Source organism: Rhipicephalus microplus, chromosome 7, assembly GCF_043290135.1.
Source record: "Rhipicephalus microplus isolate Deutch F79 chromosome 7, USDA_Rmic, whole genome shotgun sequence".
Classification (NCBI taxonomy): domain Eukaryota; kingdom Metazoa; phylum Arthropoda; class Arachnida; order Ixodida; family Ixodidae; genus Rhipicephalus; species Rhipicephalus microplus.
Window position 1 is genome coordinate 44,095,808 of NC_134706.1, and position 19,085 is coordinate 44,114,892.

The window sequence follows — 19,085 nt, forward strand, 5'->3', positions numbered from 1 at the left end:
TGGAAATTATTCGCGAATTCTCTTTTTTTACATCAAAATAACTAATGAAACAAAATGAACGTAAAGCTTGGTTCTTTTTGTGTGTTGCATTCTGATCAGCCATGGTCCGTAGTGTTCATTGCGTTGTATACATTCATAGGTATAACAACCAATTACAAGAGCCATTTGTGGTTTTGATTTGGTACCAATTTTCAGTTTACTAGCTCTAGTGATTAGCAGCCTTTTATATTTTTTTCTGTGCTTTATTGCGATAGCAATCATATGGACACACTCAGCTGGATTTCGCCACAGACGTCGACGTGGGCGTCGGCATCTGTGATGCCAAAAAAAAAATCCTAGAAAAAAGACTACGGAGCGCGGAGTCGAACGTGGGACGTCCGCGCCGTGAACGTAAGGTGCTAACCACTGAGCCACCGAGACTTTTTTTTTTCTTTAATGAATGACATTATCACCAGTAAAGTGATAATGTCATTTGGTTTTTTCTTTATACATTGTGCGCCTGTTTACATTGTGCGCCTGTACATTACACATTGTGCGCCTGTTTTGTTTTAACTAATTGTGTTGGTTCTTTGCTTTGTATTGTCTTCATTTTTATTGTAACCCCACTCTGCGGCGACTCCACCAGGAGTTAGCAGTATTGTCAAATAAATAAATAAAGTACACAGAACATATTTCATCAGAAGTCAGGCAAACACACACAAGCGTCAAGAACGGGAAGCCACTCCGGAACGGGGTCAAAAGTCTCGACAACACTGCGCACTTGAGCAGCTGCTTCTCGGAAGACAGATCTCGTCGACCGTGGTGGACTGAGCCACCGAGACGCACCTCCCTGAACGTTCAGAAGGTGCGTCTCACTGAGCCACTGAGACGCACCTTCCTGAACGTTCAAGCGGCAAGCTATTCATATCTATTACTTACCGCTGTTGGCGGGCATATCGGGAGGGGGGAGATATCGTGTTTTCAGCATTATCAGCAAGATGGCGCAATGAGCGCACGGCGGCTATCGTCTCTCACGCGTACTTTTGCCCACGTAGAGAATAAGGTGGTGTACGCTCGATCGCGTGCCCTTATCTTGCAGTGGGGAGAATCATACGGCTTGGTTAGGTTTTGAGTTTCATTAGAACAATTTTGTTGCAGTTACGGGGCGCACAAAGGTCACTGCGATCGTTGCACAGCCTCTGTTTGCGAAAAGGGCGCGCTTTTCAGACACAGCGAAGTAACAAGTGAGACGCTCATTCGCGTTAATCTGTATCTGTGACTACGTTAAGTGCGTCCTCTGTGCGTAAGAAACGCTGGAGACGTTTCGATCTGCTTGCCATTCGGCGCGTGACCTCCCAATTTGTGCCTATCGCATTCATTGCTTCGCCTTTGCGGGAAAGCTGTGACTTTTTTTCTTTACAGTCCCCGCCATGGTGTGATATAGCGAAATTGATATCCTTGTTTTTAACGCCACTATACTAGGTATAAGCAAACAGTCACTTTATTACTTGCGTGCATGTTACAAGGTGCGGCAGCATAATACTGCCTGACCAAGCCCAATGCAACAACGTTTACGAAATCTGAGAGCATATAAAAATCATGAGCTTATTTACCTAATGGACAGCCTCCATTGGGATATTCTGATATATTGTAAGCCTCACTTGGACCTTATTTGTTCAAGGAATACGGTGCCTTAACTACATACAGAACCATGTACAAGAATACTCACGTCAATAGTATCTCCGTCTTTACAGAGCTTCAGAGTATCGTCGACACACTGGTAAAGGGAGTAAAGAAAAGACGTTATAAAACCAGCCTACAGGATTTCATCGTTTTCCCATACTTTAGAGGCAACATTCGCTCTATCTATTGAAATGGTTTTATTATCTATCCCCTGAAGTATAGTAGTGAAAAAATTATTAGAACTTGCCATAATGCAATGTCGTCACTCATATTCGGCGGGCCGACAAATTATTGAATGTTCGTTCCGCCCACATAAAAATGCGCGTGGCAACCATCAGTCGTCTCTGCAAAGCTTCTATTTCAGTTGCGTAATTATTGCGTGTGTTAGATGGTTTAATTTCTTGCCAGAAAGTTTGGTGCACTCAGTGCTCGCTCATCAGGCACATTAAGAAGATGAGAATGTACACCTCAAGTTGATAGAGAGATGTAGCAACACGTAGAATAGGTGAGAAATACTAGACTGACAGAAATAGACACAAAAAACAAAAACAAATAAACCATCAAAAGAAACAAAACGCAAAAAAGAAGAAGCAAAAAAAAACAGAAAACAAGGAGCGACAAGAAAACACTTGAAACAAAGATTGAGAAAGAAAAACAGATATATTGAAAAAAATATAAAGAAACAAATACAACAATGGGTACAAGAAAGAGAAACGAAAAAAACGAAAAAAATGAAGAGAAAGGTCTATCAGCGGCACTTTTCAATCAGGCTTTATTTCACTAGTATGGAGGGGCCTTAACGTTTATTTTGTGCAGATTGCCTAATTTTTGGAACGCGTCCCCGCACAGGAAGTTTTCTCACATCAAAAAGAGAAAGAGACACGCAAACCTTACTTTCTGGTCAGGTTTTTTTCACACGGATATCAGCAAATGCAGTCGTGCGAAATGCTCGTATACTTCAGATATCGTTTATGTAAGTAAACAAAGCGCTTAAGGGAAAAAATGACAACATAATTAGCAAAAGTGTGTAGAACATAGACATTATTATTTTAATTCATTACCATTCCTCTGATTGGTCTATGGCGAGAGAATGGAGCTACATCTGACCCATAAATCAGTGTGTGCGTGATCGGTGGGTGAAGCGCAGTTTCGGCGGATCTAGCCACCGCCGAACTCTTCCGTGCTCACATTTTAGGGGCGAAGCTCCTTAGGGCGTGGGCTGTGCGTCCCCTGTAGCCTGTATGTAGCCACCTCTAGTTTAGTTCTTGCAGTGTTCACTAGATGGCGGTACCGTCCCCTGTATGTAGCCACCTCTAGTTTAGTTCTTGCAGTGTTCACTAGATGGCGGTACCGTCTCCTGTGTGTAGCCACCTCTCGTTTAGTTCTTGTAGTGTTTACTAGATGGTGGTACTTGTAGCTGATGATGAAAAGATGCAAGATGTTATAAACTAGAAAGCGGTACTTGTAGTTGATGAAAGACGCGAGATCTTATAAAATAGGAATGATGTCACATATGGCGCGTGTCATTGGTTGAAGGCAATCGTTCGATTTAGTGCGGCGACGTACGCTAGGGGGAGCGATGTAATAAAATCGAGTGGGCAAAATGAACAGAGGATTCATGGTTTACCAGGTTTACCTCCGGAGCTTCGCCCACTCATCATCATTCACTTCGTGGATATGGCGGAATTTTTATTTGCCAAATGTATCAGGGTGAACGAAATTTAAAGGCCAACTCCGGCTATATATCAGTTCTGTGGATCTAAAGAAAAATCACTGGTTATGTTCACTGGCACTTTTCCGTCGATATTTCCAAATTACAAGCTTCGGGGACTTTCCGATCGCTTTCCAATAAATTTTATAGATTGTCTCCGAACAACCTTCTGGCTTGCCGGAAATATGGGCAACATTGTGTTGGACGTACATCTCTGCAAAACAATACAAGTGATGAAACTGAGGCGCCACTGCAGCATCTGCCTGTATGCTGTGAATCGTATGTGTTTGGCTGGTTCTTCCTTGGTTTAGCGTGCGATTTCCTTTTCCAAGGTGTGATGTGTGTCAAGTGGTATTGCTGTTTGGGTGCACACTGTTTGCCATAGATTTTTTATGACAGCCACTAAACACTCACAAGTGATGATTACACTTTGTCTCGATAATATAAAGTGCCTTATCTAGCTCTACGGGCTTACCGCACGGAAAGTACGGCATACCTTGCCGGCTATAGGGCACATATACGCAATGTTTAACGCACTGAAATATTTTTGTTCACGAATACCAGGTCAAGCATGACAACATCTTTCTCTATGCGGTAAGCTGTACATCGTAAGAAAGGTAAGAACTTGTTTCATATTATTTATTTGATTTTATAAATGTATCGCACACAGTACTCCACAAAATTACGCCCTCTTCCCTTGAATATAATAAAGAGTCTTCGTTTATTCGTGAAATTCTCAGCGTAAGCATTTTAGCTCCTCAACACAGTCATGCATATGGACGGCCTGACAAGTGGTGCCATCAAGACGAACGGCGATGCCCGTTAACATCCACGTGTGTCCTAATAGCAGCTGTCATGGCCACACAGCTCCGAAGAGCTTGTGCACGTGGAACGCTCAGTGAAAGACATGGTAATGTGTGGTCGGCGCAGTCGCCTATTTTTTGAACCTCTGCTTTTTGCGGCTTTCGGAGTTTTCGTGCTCCGCGCTGGTGGGACCGGCACGCCTCCCTGGCTTTCTGGCTTTTGCAATGTGATACGTCACGCGATGACAGTTGCGCTGGGCTAGGTTTGGCTGTAGCGTTTACATGCTTGTTTTTTTTTTTACTTTTTTGGAGTTTCCAGGGTGTCTATATAAGCAGGTTTGTGGCGGAAGTGTCTGAGGAACATAGAACCTTCATTACTTTGACGTGACCTAAGAATAGTCGGATGTGGCCCTTCACCAATAGAATATTTTGAGTCAGAATAGACCGCTATGGCATCAAACCACTTCAATTACAAAACTAGTTGATCACATAAAGACCCAGCATGTGATAAAGCGCTTCGGAATCATAAAACTTATTCATCAGCACCATGGCAAAAGTTAACAGTACATATCTTACACCGTTATCATGAGCATAAGCACCAGCGAAGTGTGCAGGTGCGGGTGTTGTATTAAGGACGCGCATGCTGATAAGCGGGCCCATGGTTCCCATTCAAGAGGTGGAAATGAAGGTTTATGCAGTCCCCCTTCCCTATCATGACAATGTATGAGGATGACTTTGCAATTCCACACTTACTGCCGCTCCCTTCAATGTCAGTGTTTGGGGCAGGCTTTGTGCCCCACCTCTATCAGTCAATGCCCCCCCCCCCCTTCAACTTGCTAACGTTTATCCATGTAATGAAACCTGAGTGAGTGTGATTAATTTTGGTGCAATGGGCACTTCGCGACTGCACTCGCAGTAAGCAGCGTTATAGGAATTTCAAGCGGCAAATTCAAGTTCACACACGCTCTTTTCTTTGCGCTGTGGTTGATATGATTACGGAGAGCTGAAGCCGGGCATGTGAATCGGAAGACTAGCCGTATGGCGCACCGTCACACTATCTTTTACACATCTTCAAGGCGAGTCTCGAACCTCGTAAAGAATTGTTTTGTTTTATTTTTGCAGTGCAGTACGACTGCCAAATGAAAAATGCGTAAGAACATTGCACTTACTTTGCCGAGGCTGTTCGGAACAGTAATTTTTACTTCTCCGTGACAGATGCTGTCTTCAATATTACGGTCACCCGCAAAAACTAGCTTGTCCAACGCATTGAGACCTGTGCCAACTGTAAACATAAAGATTGGTTGCGTATGCAGTGGTTGATCAGTGACGTTTACTTTTTGCCAACTTTTTTGTCAACTTTGACACATAATTATCTCATGCCAAGCTTGATGTTGACTAGCCAGCTCTTCAGCCTGTATGAACTATGTCAGCTCATACAAACTGGCCTAGTGTGTGGCTTACTGCATGACTTTTTACGCAGATAATGCAATATATCAAAAACCAAGGTTTCGTGCGATTTCTGCATGCTTATTTTTTTCGCTTCGTTTTCACCATTTGACTATGCCATAAATATAAATCAAATAAATTATTGATGTCAATTCTTCAAGTGACGTCTCTAAGCTTAGCGCACACTTTTAATAGCTTCTAAGTAGGATGCATCTTAATTCTTTTTCTGTTAGATGAATTTTTGTTTTCAATCACTTCGTGCTTCCACTCGTTGCCTATATGTTCGGAAACTGGAAGTAAAGCATGTACTTTTAGTCGATACAGCATTTGCGGCACAATACCTTACCCAAATTAAGTGAAAATGACACAGTAGATAAGTGAAAATGCATTGAACAGTGTGTTGACATGTTGCAACTCTGAAACACACAGTGTCACGGAGTTACCTTGGGCACCTTAGAATGTACAAACAGGATAGATAGATGAATGGATGTATCTGGCTCTGCCTTTTAGATAGGACGGCGGATCAAGCTACCTAGCCATAAGGTCAAGTACTTTTGATATGTATTGAAGGATTGAATTTCGCTTGAGCCTTGATTATAGCCACCAATCAGTTATCCTCCTCCTGGTTATTTCGATCCAATTAAAGTCTATTTTACCTTCAATGTTCCTAAACCTCAATGCTTTGAAAGATTCCGCGCCATTATCTTGGAATATAGTGAGGAGCCCCTTACAGGACATTGTCAAATGTTCAGCCATTTCTCCTTTCTCTCTACACGCACTATATATTGTGTCTGTGCCTTCATATTTGGCTCGGCCCCGCCGCGGTGGTCTAGTGGCTAAGGTACTCGGCTGCTGACCCGCAGGTCGTGGGTTCGATTCCCGGCTGCGGCGGCTGCATTTCCGATGGAGGCGGAAATGTTGTAGGCCCGTGTGCTCAGATTTGGGTGCACGTTAAAGAACCCCAGGTGGTCGAAATTTCCGGAGCCCTCCACTACGGCGTCTCTCATAATCATATGGTGGTTTTGGGACGTTAAACCCCACATATCTATCTATCTATCAATATTTGGCTCGGCACGTCTTGGTCATCAGTACTCACCGTTCTGGCCTCGAACAGCAGATAACTGCTCCGAGAATCATCGTAGGTCTTTTCTTTTGCAATCTCCTACTTGAAACAATGGCTTCTGGTGCCGCCTAGGAGTCCACACACCATAGCTGACAGTATTTTTATGAAATACCTAGCCAGCTTTAGGGCGCATCTCTTACGTGTTTTTTATGGTTTGAGCATCGTCGCTGTCGTTATACTCGGCCTGTCTGCGGCCGCTGTTACGAAACGTGCCCACGCACTGCCTTAGACAGTCTCCCGGATACCGAGGCAGTCGTGAAATTCCCCATCTTTGGTGATCGATGAGTTATGGGCGGCACAAAACTGACCGTGCCCGTCCCAATAACCACAACGTTTTCTTCCTAATGTGACACATGTATCTATACGGTTTAAAGCACTTTTAACAATGCTGGCTCTAACACAATATCGGTTATAGCAATGGCAACTTCATGCACAGCCGGCTTTTTTTTTCGCAGTTAGACAAAACGCTTAGCGCTACGCCCGTATTGTGCAATATTGGTTACAACAACGTATTCATGTGATTAAGGTGTTCATACCGAAATGTAACACAGGGCGAAATTCTAGAAAAGAAGAACAAAAAGTAACAGGTCTGCCGCAAAGGCGAAGATATGAACGTGATAGCAACAATTCGGAAAGTCACGCGCAGAATGACAAGCAGATCGATACGTGCCCCGCGTTTCTCACGCACAAATGACGCACAAAATGTACTCACAGGTACATATGAACGCGAATAAACTCTCAGTTGTTACTTCGCTGTGTCTAAAAAGCGCGCTCTTTTCACATGCGGAGGCTATGCAACGATTGCAATGACCTTTATGCGCCCCATAGCTGCTCCATAATTGTTCCAGTGCAAACCCAACGCCAGCCAAGAAGTATTATCCTACCTATAGGGAGATAGGGGCACGCGAAAGATCGTCGACTCTCCTCCTCTGCGCGTGCCAAAGTACGTGCGAGAGATGAGAGTCGCCGCGCGCTCATCGCGCGATTTTTCTGATAATGCTGAAAACACGATTGTTCCTCCCCCGAGATGCCCGCCAACAGCGGTAAGTGGTATATATAAATAGCTTCCGGTTTGCACGTTGACGGAAGTACCTCTCGGTGGCTTACTGGCTAACGCCTCGCATTCACGACGTGGAGCACCCACGTTCGATTTCGCGCGCAGGAGTCTTTTTCTGTTTTTTTCTATCGTTTATATATATATATATATATATATATATATATATATATATATATATATATATATATATATATATATATATATATATATATATATATATATATATATATATATATATATATATATATATATATATATAAATAAATATATATATATATATATATATATATATATATATATATATATATATATATATATATATATATATATATATATATATATATATATATATATATATATATATACGTATACATATACGGTGCATGACATCGAAGCCGACGCCCACGCTGATGCCGACAGTGAAATCCAGTCGAGAGTGACCATATCATTGCTTTAGCAATCAACTCCAAGCTTCTGAACTCCCGCCCAAAGCCACAATGTATTTGAGCCCCCCATCGGATACGTGGTATGCAATACCGCATAACGCTGTGCATCATGGCAAGGCTGAATTTTAAAAGCCGCTATGGCGTGAGAGTGGCGGTGGCTTAAGTTAATACACTTTACGGCACGCGATTAGAGTAAATATCAAATACTTGGAAGAGCTTCAGTGTGCGAAATGTTGGACGTCACGAATTGGTTCTTTGTGACTTGTGGTGGTCCCGTGAAAGGGTCCAATTTTGTAAGCTTCTCTAAAAAATAAGCAGTTTATTCATCCTGATCACTGCTATCTGTTGGCATATTTCAAGTGATATTACAGTGTTCTCATACCAGCCTGCCATCCCCAACTTACTTCTTTTTTTATAAAACCAGGCTAAAACTATCATTGGTAATAACACTGAAATTTTTGTGGCACTTGAGTGTTGTTGTTTTTAGTAGGTTCTGCTGTATACAAAACAGTTTGAGCCAGACCTTCCTGAACGATGAGTGACGAGACTGGCGTTATTCTGTCATGTGCCACTGATGCCTAGCGAGCTGCACAAGCAGAGGCTCGACGCCGCCTATGCCAGAATTCAGAGGTGTGCTCCGCCGAAGCAGAAACCTTGGCCTCAACTTATCGCATAATGAGAATAACTAGCCTAAACTGCTGCGCTCCAAATTAACATTAGGCGGTATCGTTACCATTACTGAATTGAGTGTGTTGGGAGAGGGGGACTCATTTACTTAAACGTAATCTACATTGTTTTTTGCGTGGGTCAAACCACATTATGTGGCAGGTATAGTAAAGTTTTGGGAATTCAAGGTGGAACTACGTCTGAATAAAAAGGCATTTGAAATTCAGTAACATGCTCTGCTAGTAGTTATAAAGAACTTTTCCTACAAACACTCTTTCATCGCTATATTTTTTTTAAAATATCGATCTTTCCATAGTAACCTGAATAACGAAGAAATCTTTTACTTACGCGGTGGTATAAGCTTGCCGAGTAGGGCAATCAACAGGTCTTTAATGGTGATCAGAACTCTCACTGGACTCAAGTTTTTCACAACACCACTGACGGTACACTGAAAAATTAAATATTTGTTTTTACCTCCAGCCTTCCAGGTGGAATATTTTGTGGGAAATGTGCGGGTGCACACAGTTCGAGTGGTTTTGGTAGACTTAACCATGTTGACGAATGGACGAGATTGATTTTGATGACCTGATAATCAGAGTACATGCACTATTTTTTGCAGTTATCTTAGCTATGCAGTCCCTCTTTCAGGTGTGATGTTCGGTTACTGCGAAGTAGCGTAACGTCATTAGAGCATGCGCTAAAGGTATGCAAACACAATTTTAGAATTTGCGTGTTATACCACACTAAAATGTACAATGAAACAAGCCAGTGCTTTTAAAACGTTCGAATGTGCGCATTTTAATAAATTTGCATTGTGTTTACAATTATTTTTGAGCAGGTTTCAGCATATTTAGGTATTAAAAACAAGCATAACAGGTTACCAAATAAATAAACATATTGAACATCTTTTTGTCTAAGGCGGGAGTTTTTTTTAATAAGGTTTGTTGATTATTGTTATAGCTTTGTTTCTTTTCCTGTTCTTTATTTACATATCAGACACGCGTTTTATATGCAGAAGAGTGATAAAGAAAGTACGACTTACATTTGCCAAAAACAAAACACCCTCCACGAGAGTCTGTAAACAACCAAAGTGTATATTTGAAACTCCCTGCACATGGAATAAAAAGTTAATACAATCAACGTATATTTACCGCCTACTTGAAAACTTCGGAAGGTTTTCGTTAGTTGCCAGCTGCGGAAAAGAATGCTGGAGGCCCATATCACGAAGCGAAGATGTTCGATTTTGTAAGAACATGTGAATAGCCCATATTTAGCGATATTTCGCAGCTTCCTATTCATAATGTATTTCTCATCTGTGTTTGTAATGGTTTTTAATATAGATTCAAAGAACAACACAGTATCTATAAACAATGTAAACCCCTGCTTCTGAGCTATAGGAGTAACGTTCCGATCCTCTATTTCATCACTATTAGGCAAATGTAAATACAGTGTGAATATGCTGCAATGAGCGTGAGTGTGGTAATTTATTTCAGCGGTATTCTTTGGGTACGCACTGTCCTTCCTTGGCAGAGGTTCAGGTTGTCTCCGAGGCACTGAAATGAATGTGAATAGAAATGAGAGGACATCAAATAGAAATAAGAGGACATCATACAGTTTAGAACAACAGACTGCTGGGTTACTTGGCTTTACATACGCATTCAAAGAGTATAGCGCCTACATGATGAACTCATAAAAGGAAAGCCGTCGACTGTCTTTTAGCCCACATGAAATTCAGGGGCTCCAATTATTCTCAATTGCATAGCTGCTGAATTTGTATAGCCAGTCTGGGCTTAAACAAAGAAAAATCTGGTAACTTGGTATTGTACTATTGTACATTGACGTAGTTACAAGGAAAAGCAGGTACACATACTTAACTTTGCCAAAAGAATGACTGCAAAAGACGCTAATAGAAATGACAGCTAATAAAAAAAAACTATTCCTGGGCGCTTGTAAAAAGGTAAATATACAAAGAACTGAATTTTCTACCTGCACTGTAATTCTGTCATTTTTTTTTCGTGGGAAGAGTGGCGGATGTGTATACTGAGACTCAATATTCAAGTGCGTTATGGAAGGTTTGTCTACAGAACAGGAATCAATGCGCTCAGCATGATGACACACAAAAAGTACTACAAATGTTATTTCTTCTCCACTATACATGCTGAAAATCATTGCAGTATATTTGGACTTGCGTAGTACACATGTCCCTCTGTGGTTGGAGTGTTGTGTTCTGTGGTTGAAATTTTATGAGGCGTAAATGTTGGGACATCATCATGATACCTCTGGCGTCCATGGAATCAATGTCAATTGTCTGATCAATCTGTTTTGGATATTGACTACTTTACAAAAAGCATTGAAACCTTTCCTTTCTAAATGTATGCATTTATTTCCATGAGAGCGCGACAGCGAGCGGCCCTATGTGTTGCATTATATAAAAACTCTCGGTACCTCACCTCATCAAGCTGCAAAATATTTGGCAGCGTGATCTCTATGCAGTTCTCCATGTCGTAGGCACTCTCGATTCTTGAAGTTATGTTATCTTCTCGACCATTTACCACTTCACCTGCGTGGAAAAAACATTTAGCGTGCACTGTAGCAACCCTCTGAAGCATAAATTACACACTCTGAGTACCCCTGAAAAAAAATTGGTTCCAACGGAAGTTCTTCATATAGGTGCATTTTATGTTCCACGATCGAGCTTTACAGTCTGTAAGTTTTAGTCTGATAGTTCGAAAAAATGTCTTTTTTCTCCAAAGGCAACTCTAGCACAATGTATTACCGCCAAACACTCTTTTTTGTTGTTGTTGCTATTGCGATATTCAATATATGGACTCCCGGTGAGGATTGCCCTCGTAGGCATTGCCATGAGATTCCGCATAAAGCCGAAAACCGCAAGGTCAACCCACACGACGTATGTTATATGTGCCAGTGAAGGAGTGCGAGTGCCGACGATGGACTACCCTCAACCGTAGAGGAAGCGCCGGCCATCCCCTATCCCTCGAAACACCCGCAGAAAAAAAAAAGGTATAATAAATATTTTTTTTTGTTTTACATCCTGAATCCACAATTTGGCAATGCGAGGAACAATAATGAAGCACGCAGGGGCTCCTACGGGGCTCCGGTAATTATCTCTTATATATGTTCCGGCAGAGTATGAACATTGTTCCAGCGGGCGTGATCACTCTCATTGCCTTGTACGTACTGTACGCATCACTCGCACATCGCTTCGATGGCTGCAGCGGTCATGTTTGCTCATAACGGCGTTTTTTTGGGTTACAACGCGTCGGATGATACAAAGTTAGCTGTTATATATATATATATATATATATATATATATATATATATATATATATATATATATATATATATATATATATATATATATATATATTGTAAGATGGCGTCGAGTACACTCAAGACTCTCCTTTATTGACCCGAGTATGAGCCCCACAACCTAAACTTGACTGGTGATGATGAGTATGTACAGATGAAAAGATTGGACGCATAAATAATGCTCACACTTATTTTCCCCGCGCACTTGAGCGGCCGGCCCGGCCGAGACTTAGGCGGGAAAGGTACGGCGCACAAAGGGTTTAAGACGTGAAACGTGGACTATCTCGGAGGCACGGTAACGACGGTCCGAGGAACCCTCGACGGGAGTGACAAGGTAATTGACAGGAGATGTTCGTTCACAAACAACGTAAGGTCCTAGAAAGCGAGACTGAAACTTTTCACACAATCCGGGTGTGCGAACAGGCGTCCAAAGTAGTACTTCATCTCCAGGACGGAAGGTGACGTCTCGACGAAAGCTGTCATAGCGTTGCTTGCGGTCTTGTTGACTGGCCTCCGTGTTGAGTTGAGCACGTTGCCGGGCCTCAGCAAGCCTGGAGACGAAGTGTTCTGGCGTAGTCGTCGACGTTTTTGTCATTGCATTGAAGAAAGAGGCGTCAATGGTGAATGTCGGCGCACGACCATAGACGAGGAAGAAAGGTGAATACCCGGTGGTTCGTTGAACAGCGGTGTTGTGTGCAAATGTTACGAAAGGCAAGATATTGTCCCAATTATCGTGGTTCGGTCCGATGTACATGGATATCATGTCGATTAGAGTCCGTTGGAATCGCTCTGTCAGCCCATTTGTCTGCGGGTGGTAAGCGGATGTGGTCTTATGAACTGTGCCACAAGTTTTTAGAATTTCGTCCAGAATTGTCGACATGAAGGCCTTTCCTCGGTCACTTAACAACGTGCGAGGTGCACCATGACGCAACACAATAGCTTCTAAAAAGAAGGCGGCAACGTCTGAGGCGGAGCTAGTGCGTAGAGGAGTGGTATCCGCGTATCGTGTGAGGTGGTCGACGGCTGTGACGATCCAGCGGTGGCCCGCTGGCGTTACGGGAAGTGGCACGACGAGGTCTATTCCGACAACGGCAAAAGGTGTGTCGGGACATGGAATGGGTTGTAATAAGCCAGCAGGAGCTGAAGTTGGTCGTTTCCGGCGTTGACAAAGTGCGCAAGAAGCGATATAATTAGCCACTAAGGTAGAAAGACCAGGCCAGAAGAAACGGCTCCTAACGCGGTTGTAGGTCTTTTGAAATCCCAAGTGTCCAGCTGATGGTTCGTCGTGCAATGCTTCGAGAACTTGTTTTCGCAGCGAACGGGGAAGTACTGGCACCCACCGATGCCCATCCGCATTGTAAGTATAGTGCTGCAGGACATTGTTCTCTAGCTTGAACAGCCGTAGCTGACGACGTAGTCTGGCATTAGGTGGAGAAGGCGAGCCATTCAAGTATCCGATGATGCGGTTACAGTAGGGGTCGTCACGTTGGTACGCGGCAAACTGGGCGCTGTTGTTTAAAGGTAGTGACCCAGCAACTGCCAGGGGTGATAACGTGAGTGAAGAGGAAGCCGCTTGATCACCTGAGGGGCATTCAGGATGCGTGGTTGGAGGTGAAAGTGGCAGAGGGCAGCGAGAGAGAGCGTCAGCATCCTGATTCTGTTTGCCGGATCTGTACACAACGTCAAAAGTGTACTCTTGCAAACGCAGTATCCAGCGACCGAGGCGCCCAGATAAATTCTTCAGCGAGGACAACCAGCATAGGGCATGGTGGTCGGTAACCACAGTGAAGTGGCGTCCATACAAATAAAGTCGAAATTTCTGGATGGCCCAAACGACAGCGAGACATTCCTGCTCTGTCATCGAGTAGTTCTGCTCTGCAGGTGTTAGTGCGCGGCTGGCATACGCAACTACTCTCTCACGTGAAGTGTCGTCGCGCTGGACGAGGACAGCACCGATTCCATGGCCGCTGGAATCTGTGTGCAGGAAAGTGGGTGCACTCTCATCGAAGTGACGGAGGACGGGGTCTGATGTAAAAGCACGCTTAAGGGCTTGGAAAGCACACTCGCACTCGTCAGTCCACGTGAAATCCGTCCCTGACGTCAGAAGCTTGTGTAACGGCCCCGCAATGGCAGCAAAGTGACGGATGAAGCGGTGGAAGTAAGACGCCAGGCCCATGGAACTTCGCAATTGTTTTTGATTGCGCGGACATGGAAAACTAATTACGGCAGCAACCTTGTCGGGGTCCGGTCGAACGCCGTCTTTGCTCACAAGGTGACCCATTACTTTGATGCTTGTGCTGGTGAAGTGGCACTTTTTTGTATTGAGCTGTAGGCCAGCGTTCGAAATGCACGTTAGAACTTCGTCCAATCGCTTAAGGTGCTGAGAAAAAGTAGATGAATAAATGACGATGTCGTCTAAATAACATAAACAGGTTTTCCATTTGAGACCACGTAAAACGGTATCTATCATGCGCTCGAATGTTGCTGGAGCGTTGCATAAGCCAAAGGGCATGACGTTAAATTCGTAAAGCCCGTCAGGCGTCGCAAACGCTGTTTTCTCCTTGTCTGCTTCGCGCATAGGTATTTGCCAATACCCGCATCGGAGGTCGAGGCTGGAGAAATATTCTGCGCCTTGTAGGGAGTCCAGGACATCATCTATGCGTGGCAACGGATATACGTCTTTTTTCGTGATCTTATTGAGCGCTCTGTAATCAACACAAAAGCGGACAGAGCCATCCTTTTTCCGGACCAACACCACAGGAGACGACCAGGAGCTGGATGAAGGTCGAATATTATCCCGTTTGAGCATGTCGGCGACGTTCTCCTCAATGATTTGACGTTCTGCCGAAGAGAGACGGTATGGGCGGCGGCGTACAATGGAGCTGCCTTCGGTTTCGATGCTGTGCTCTGCAACGGAGGTGCGACCCAGAACTTTGCAATGTACATCAAACGAAAGGCTGTGCTTTTGGAGAAGGTCTAAGAGGTCTCTCTTTTTCTCGGCAGTGAGGTGAGGACTTATGGTATCATTTAAGGTAACAGTGGTAGCCTTGATATCAGTAGTAGCAGACAAAGGCAGTGATTCTGCGTGAAGGGGAACCAGCGAAAAGGGCTCACTGTCAGCGAAGCAGCTCACAGCAGTGCCCTGGGGAAGCATCACTGGCGAAGAAGTTGGATTCAAGGCGGTGACCAATGCTTTACCGTCGTTAAACCGCACAAGGCCGGGTGCTATGGTAAGCCCTGCAGGTTTGGAGCGAACTGATGGAGCTATGAACACGTCACCATTAACTATAGTATCCGAAGCGATCGTTAGAAGTTGTTCATCTCCTGGCGAAATGAAACAATCAGTGGCAGCAACGAAACGGAAGCTGTATGGATCGACATCCGATGAACTCTCAGTAGCTGACATTTGAATGACTCGCTGACGACACGATATGAAAGCTGATGCCGAAGAAAGGAAGTCCCATCCTAAACTTACTGTGTGAGTGCACAAAGGAAGTACAAGAAACTGAATGTGGTGAAGGATGCCATCTATGAAAACGCGGACTGTGCAAACACTTGAAGGCTGAATAGGGACTCCATCTGCGCAACAAAGGGGAGGACCATCGTAGGGCGTCCTAACTTTCTTCAAGCGGGTGCAAAAGTCTGCAGGAATTACGGAAAGTGATGTGCCTGTGTCCATCAGTGCCTCTGCCTGTATACCTTCAACATACACCAATAAAACATTCGATGGGCGGTCCGGAGGAGTTTGACGCAGTTCGAAAGATGCAGCTTTCCCTCCCGAAGCTGCACTGTTCAGTTTTCCAGTTGGCGGTCGGGAATTGAAGTAGAAGGTCGGAGAGGAGAAGAGGAACGCCGCATCGGTGAAGGTGAGCGACGACGTGAGAACCGGGAACTGCCAACTGGGTCAAAGTTCTGCGGAGACGGCGACCGACGTGTGCTGTTCGGATACAGCCGACGATAGGGTGGGCCAGTCGCGTAGAAGTCGTCCCGTTCAAGGTTATCGTAGCTTCGTCGTTCGTCTTGCTGACGGCGTCGGCAAAACCTTGAAATATGACCACGGATGCCGCAATAGAAGCAAGTCGGTCGCGAACTGCGCCAGGCGTTGTAAGGCTGGGAAGATGGTCGCGGTGCGAGTGAGTTGAACGAACCATGCACTTCGGGCGCTGGTAGCTGCATTGGGCTTTGCTGGGGTGCAGGTGTCCCAGCAGCAACCTGAGCATACGTTGGCATGGCCACAGGATATGAGCTCGGGACAGGTGTGACAGTCATCGAGGCCAGGCTCTGGTGGGGCGCAGGCGTCGTTGCAGCAACGTGAGCATAACTGGGCATGGGATGTGAACTCGGAGCTGGTGTACTAGTCATCAAGGCCAGTTCCTCCCTCACGACGTCCCGTAAACTAGTATCAGGTGGCGTCGTTCGAATGTCAAGGTGGCGAGGTGAAGCCTGTGCATAAAGTTCCTCGCGGATGATACTGCGGATCAGTGCACGCAGCTCTGTTGTATCATGACTTGAGCTCAGATCAGACATATCAGGTTGTACCCGAGTGGTGTGAAGCTCCTCAAGGCGCTGACAGGTACCGACAACATCGGCTACGGTTTGGGGATTTTGGACCACAAGCGCGTTAAAAGCGACAGTCGCAATTCCTTTTAGCAGGTGGCGCACACGGTCATTTTCCGCCATATCGTTGTCGATGCGGTGGCAAAGGGCGAGAACATCTTCGATGTAAAAAGTGTAAGACTCGCCAGGGTGTTGAACACGTGCACCAAGCCTCTTTTTGGCGATATCCGAGCGCACTGACGGGTTGGCAAAAATTTGGCGGAGCTGACGTGTAAAGGCGGGCCATGTCGGAAAATCTGTGGCGTGGTTGAAAAACCACGTATTTGCGACGCCGCTCAAGTAGAATGCCACGTGGGTGAGTTTTGCAGGCTCATCCCAGTTTTTGATAACACTCACGCGGTCATACTCCTCGAGCCAGTCTTCAACGTCTTCACCCGGAAGTCCTGCGAACAGCGGAGGATCCTTTAGAGTGCTGGTGACCAGGTGAGAAGGGTTTCTTGGCGGTGGGAGCGGTGGCGAAGCTGGCACGCTGGACTGGGTGGCTTGCGACATTACCGGACCCAGGTCGTTTAAGCGGCGGACTGAACGGAGCTCCAGGGATGTATTCTAGAAGACGCGAGAGGACGCAGGAACCAGGCAGCACTCTCCGCCACTTGTAAGATGGCGTCGAGTACACTCAAGACTCTCCTTTATTGACCCGAGTATGAGCCCCACAACCTAAACTTGACTGGTGATGATGAGTATGTACAGATGAAAAGATGGGACGCATAAATAATGCTCACAGTATTTATATATATATATATATATATATATATATATATATATATATATATATATATATATATATATATATATATATATATTGTAAGGCAACGTTTTGTCTGCAAGACACATCTTTTACTTGCCGAGCCTCTGCCCCACCACAACACAAGTCAGACTGATGATAATGAGTATGTACATATAACAAGATGATGCGCATGAATAATGCTCACACTTATTTCCCCCCACGCTTGAGCGGCCAGCCCGGACGCGTCTTAGACGGAAACAGAACGTCAAATCAATGGCTTCAGACGCGATACGTGAACAATCTCCGAACCACGACAGCGACGATCCGAAGAAAGGTCGCTGGGAGTGACACGGTAGTTCACTGGCGACGTTTGTTTGTTGATTGTATAGGGTCCAATGAAGCGTGACTGAAATTTATCGCACAATTCTGGAGTACGAATGGGCGTTCAAAGTAACACTTCATCCCCCGGACTGAAGGAGACGTCGCGATGAGAGCTGTCGTAGCGTTGCTTGCGGTCTTGCAGATTGGCTTCTGTATTAAGGCGAGCCCATTGCTGCCTTTCCTCGAGCCTTGTGATGAACTGCTCTGATACAGTTGCCGTGGAGTCAGTTGGAACATTTAGAAAAGAGACGTCGATGGTGAATGTCGGTGTACGGCCGTACACGAGGTAGAAAAGGCGAGTAGCCAGTAGTTCTTTGAACGGCGGTGTTATGGGCAAACGTCATAAAAGGCAAAATCGTATCCCAGTTGTCGTGGTTTGGTGCGATGTACATCGATAGCATGTCTGTTAGTGTCTGATGAAATCTCTCTGTCAGCCCATTAGTTTGGGGGTGGTAGGCTGACGTCGTCTTATGTACTGTACCACAGGTTGCGAGCAGGGTTTCGAGTATAGTGGACGGGAACGTCTTGCCGCGATCACTCAGGAGGACGCAATGTGCACCGTGACGCAATACAATGGCGTTGAGAAAGAAGTCTGCGACGCCTGAAGCAGAACTTGTGCGTAGTGCAGCGGTCTCTGCGTACCGTGTCAGGTGATCGACAGCAGTCGCAATCCAACGATTAACTGCCGGCTTGATGGGGAGAGGTCCTAGTAGGTCTATGCCAACGATGGCGAAAGGTGTTTCGGGACACGGGATGGGTTGCAGAAGGCTAGCAGGAGACGAAGTTGGGTGCTTCCGCCATTGACAAAGATGGCAAGATGCAACGTATTTGGCCACAAAAGTAGAGATGCCAGGTCAGAAGAAACGTTTCCTGATGCGGCTTTGTGTTTTGTTAAATCCGAAGTGGCCTGCACATGGGTCGTCGTGAAAGGCTTCGAGGACTTGGTGACGTAGAGAACGCGGAAGTACTGGGACCCAGCGGTGTCCATCGGTAGTGTAAACGTAACGATGGAGCACATTGTTATCGAGCTTGAATTGCCGTAGTTGTCGGCGCAATCTAGCATTAGGAGTAGGTGATATACCATTTAGGCGTGGGATAATGCTATTGCAATATGGT